This window comes from Adelges cooleyi, unplaced genomic scaffold (genome assembly GCF_023614345.1).
Source record: "Adelges cooleyi isolate 19-005CV unplaced genomic scaffold, UGA_ACOO_1.1 ACOO_flye_CR_arks_rails_tigmint_CR_PRNA_808, whole genome shotgun sequence".
Classification (NCBI taxonomy): domain Eukaryota; kingdom Metazoa; phylum Arthropoda; class Insecta; order Hemiptera; family Adelgidae; genus Adelges; species Adelges cooleyi.
Genome location: NW_026096522.1, coordinates 34,396 through 39,352, shown reverse-complemented (window position 1 = coordinate 39,352; position 4,957 = coordinate 34,396). Strand labels below are relative to the sequence as shown.

At 30.5% G+C, this 4,957-nt stretch overlaps 1 long non-coding RNA gene across 1 annotated transcript; it reads right to left on the bottom strand.

Moving 5' to 3' along the window:
- Positions 1-2,117: 2,117 nt before the first annotated feature.
- On the bottom strand, positions 2,118-4,503 carry LOC126846000 (uncharacterized). Its single transcript, XR_007686848.1, has 3 exons — positions 4,347-4,503; positions 3,389-3,630; positions 2,118-2,463 (listed from the first exon to the last, which is right to left on the bottom strand). It is a non-coding gene; the product is annotated as an uncharacterized LOC126846000 (long non-coding RNA).
- Between the last annotated feature and the right edge of the window lie 454 nt (positions 4,504-4,957).

Here is a 4,957-nt window from a genome sequence, read left to right as displayed (position 1 = left end):
TAAATACAGTACTAATTGCTAAACAAAAAAAAATGTTTTTTATTTAACTAAAATACATTGATAATAATATACAAGGTAATGCAATGTTTAAAACCAATTGCGTAATGTAAACATTTTATAAAAAGTACAGTGTTGTTTAGGGCTTAAATTCATGTGAAATAAACACGTTGGGTATCCATCATCAGAGTGTAATTGATCTATGCGAGGACAAACAATATCTTCAAGGTTATTTATGTTAATATGTGATAAACTCATGTAAAATATCTTTTTTCTGTAGTCCATATATGGTTGTAAATGTTAAAGCATTTAAAATTATTGATAGTTCTTCCGCTTCATAATGAGGTGCCATTGAGTGAAGGTGTTTGGTTAGCCATTTGTTAACATTTTGTGTTTTAATGTTTAAAGATTGTGTAACATACATACCTACTTTTATATATATATTATATTATATATATATATATATAAATAAAAAATAAAAAAGTACCAACCAACCAAGTTCATACTTACATTGGGTTCATTCGGTTTTTATCGAGAGCTCAGACAACACATCTGTCCTTTTTTTCTTTTTGTACTTTTCGTTGGTTAAAAATGGAATACGAAGTTGTCGACGGATTTCGTAAAAATAGTAAGCTACATCATAGTAATGATGGCTTTTTTTACCGCGTAAAGAAAGTGAGGCTATCGTCTACCTCACTAAGTTGTATAAAACCCAACTGCACTGCGAGAGGTATGATTTATTGCTATATATTATTTTAGAAAATTAATCTTTTTTCTCAATATGAATTATTTGTAACCCGATTGTAAATGGAAAACTGAAGCAATTAGTAGTTAGACGTAATCGTACTTATTTTACGAATACACAATAAAGCAGTGTACCATTTAAGTATAACTCAACAGAAGATTTTTTTTAATTAGGTAATACTCCACTTAATTAGAAAAATATCTTTTAAAAGGCTTGAAATAAAAACCGTTTTATTTGATTTTTTTTAGAAAATAACACTATTTTTCAAAGAAAAAAGGCCAGCACCATGAGTTGCCCTAGTACACAATTTATAGATTTTAATATGATAATTTACAAAAATTGATCAATGGGTTAACTATCATGAATATTTTGTGGCAATTAGTATTTATATTCATAATAATTTTTTATAATCCGATTTGGTATAAAACATAACAATGATTAAAGGGATTGAAAGCGGACGGTTTTTAAGGGGTTTTATTAAAGGCAATATTTAAGAAAAAAGCAACTTTTCGAACATTTTATTTAGTTACAGGTTACTTTGTAAAAGCTAGAGGCATCATTTTTAACTTTTATAATTTATTCTCCGAGTAAATGCCATTTTGTACATACAAGAAATTAATTAAGGGAATTGCATACGGTCGGTTTTTAAGGAATTTTGTATAGGCAATATTTAGGAAAAACTATTTTAATAAATTTTGACCATGTCAATTAATTTACCGGTTAATTTGTATAAGCTTCATGGTGTTATTTTTAATTTAAATCTTTTTGTCTATGAGTAAAGCCATTTTAGTTAATATAGTATACATATTTTGTTCCATCGCACTGGCTGAACCAGTGGTCCGATAATTTATCTGAAAATATATTTGAATTTGCCATGAAGTTTACTTCATCGGTCAGGGCACTTTTTTGATATCTTATTCCTACTATGTACAAAACCCGTTTGAATATTATAAAAAATTTCAATTTTTAAAAGGGTAAAGGTAAAGGGTTTAAATTAAAAACCGAAAGTGTGCCCTGAACGATCCTAAGTAAACTTCATGACGAATTCAAATCTGTTTTTAGATTGTTTATCGGATCACCGTGTTGGCTTATGCAATTGAATAAAAATGATGTTATGACTGAAAAAACTGACCGCATGTAATTCCCCCTTAAGACCTAAAATCTTGACAAAATTATGCCTACTTAATATGATTGAATTTTAATTCTGTATAAATATTTGGGCTCATGAGCTTTTTCCCTAGGTTACCGTGGAAGTCGGATTAATAAAACAATATAAAGGATACTAAAAACTTAAGAAATTAAAATAGGATTTAAACACAATTTTAATTGAAAATATAAAATTATTTACACAATAACCTTGAAAAGAGGACGATTAACTTGACATTTTTTATATAAAATTCAAATTGGACATTCTACGTAGGCGTAATTTTGTCAGGATCTTAGGTCTAAAACTTCGAAAAAACCAGTCCGCTTTTAATCCTCTTAAGGCTGAAAACAGTTTATAACATTAAACTCTTCTTAACACGATATTGTAATTTTTTTATTATATAAAAGACTTATCAGGAATGATAGATTTGAGGTGATCGGACTTCATAATCATGATCCTGATATGGAATATTTGTCCGCTGTACGTGTAAAAAGCCAAATTCTTCATCGTTGTTCAACAGAATTGACCAGTCTTAAAGTCATTTATGATGAAGAAATAACACAGTAATACCTACCTTTAATAATAATTTAAAAATTAATATCAATGACGGCATTATTTATTACATTATTTAAACTGAGCTGATTAATTGTATTTAAAACTTGATGTCTCACAAACACAGGCGGAGGCAACTGTGGCAGCTGAGCTGCCTCACTTAAACCTACTTTATTGCATAGTGATCTGTGATCGTTTGGTTTATCCATAAGTTATTTACATAATATATATTTGTAACTAAAAAATCTAGCAAGCGTAAATAATTGCGTAGTTAATTATAATTTAAGTATTTATGTTGAATCAGTAAATTGATAAAATAGGTGTACGTCTTAGTACACTTTTGAAAACTAAGTCATGCTGTAAACTACGTTCATTTAAAAATGTCCGTATATTCCTCTTAATTTAATAGAAGTAGGTTAATTTAAGCATGTTGTAAGAGTTTTAGACTACCATTATTAATTATTTACAAACTACTAAAAAGACAAGGTTTTTTTAACACGCTTATATTAGCTTCACTTGTATGTATGTATGTTTGTATGTAACTATGTAACTAAAAGAGATAGGCAACCGAACGTACATGCGTGTATTCATTGTTGCACTGGGCCGATGTCACTACATTTAAAAATAACATTATATATTGCCTCCCCTGTAATTGAAGCCCGCAAACGCTTGTGGTCATTAAAATGCATATTAAAAAGTTATTTTATACATCTTATTAGTATATTTTCATAGAACACTAAATAACTGTATACCTATAAACGTATTTCGTAAGTCTTTCTGTTCAATAATAATAAAACAAAATTTGTTTTATTATTATTGAACAGAAAGTATTTAATACTTAATGAAAGTCCTACCGTTTTTAAATATAAGAACACTTAATATTAAAATTAAGTTCTCAAATCAATCAGCTCAGCATAAGCATAATTATTTAGTAGTTCAAGACTTACATATTCTATACTTAGATTAAACCATGTTAACACTCAATTGGCGTACACCAGCTTCTTGCGAACTATGGAACGGGCCAGGGCCGAGGCTCAGCCATCGATACCCCAGACTTTCTTGGGATATGCGGGCAATTTGTCCGACCCGAGGTACCGGCATCTATTTTTAACGTCTAGCAACGAGGAGTTGTATAGGGGCTACATAGATGGAGGTGTAGAAGCTGGCGAAGCAGTGGTTTTCATTTCGCCTGCAATGATGAAGTAATCATTTAATTAACAATGAAAAAATATGTGTTACAAAGAAAACATTGCCTTTGATCCCAAAAACATATTTCTTAAGTATTTAAAAAAAATATATAACTTATTTTAAAGAAAAACGATTAAAATTTGTATAAATTAATTTCTTTCAATTAACTATTATGAATTATCTCCAACAAAAACCTAACAGAGAAAATTGGCCAAGTTCCAAGACTAAATATCAAAGTAGTGATATTTACATTTCAAAAGCTTATCTTAGGAGGAATCAGAGACATGTGAGTTAGAAAAACTGGGTGAATTGGTTCGTTTAAAGATAAACTGGCATTACTGAAACTTGGCCTAGCACACTACTGTGCGCTCAGATAGCTGCTTGTAATATTTTGTGGACAAGTACAGCAGCATATTTAATATCAGTCCAATAGCAAATAGTTTTAATACCAATCTTCACAAATTAGAATATATAATTGCTTACCTAGATGATTTTTTTTATAGACAATATTATAGCTTAAATGTAATTTTAGTTTATTAGGCAGTTCACATGAATTACATGTAGATGGCACGTTCAAATCGAGGCCTATTCAGCCTCAAACTGAACAAGTTTTAATTATTATGGCCATTTACATGGATCAGGTAATAGAAAATATATAATAAATTTAAAAAACGATTTTTATGAGTTTACGATTAGCATTTTTATTTATACGTTTACTTAGGCTTTTCCGGTTGCATTTGTGTTGATGACAAGGAAGACCGAGATCGCGTACCGGTGCGTGCTTGAATAAGTAAGGGATCTTATTCCAGGCGGTATTCAAGCAACAAACATCATTACTGACTATGAAACCGCATTAACCAATGCACTGAGGAATACTCTGCCAGCTGCCAACCTGCAGCGCTGTTGGTTCCACATGGTGCAAGTATGAAAAATGTTTTTAATAATTCTCTCATCATTTCTGGTGCTAAAAAATATAGCATCGTGTGTGGCCATTTAAAAATGTTTATGGTAATTTATAGGCACTTTAGAAAAATGGTAAAGAGTTTGGCATGCGGCGACGTGAATATCGTAACGACTTGGCATTGCATAACATGTTCCGCATGTCGAAGGCTCTGGCCCTTTTACCGGTCGAGCACATAGCCGAGGGTTTTAACCTGATCAAAGAAGAGAGTAGTCACGCGGAAAACGAACAAATAGCTCGTCGATATATTAATTACTTCGAGAACCAGTGGATGAACCGTAAGTGTTTAGTACTGCAAACCTTAGAAAACAGTTTTTCAAATCACTTTGTATTATTATGGATATAATATTCATTAAATTTACCTAAA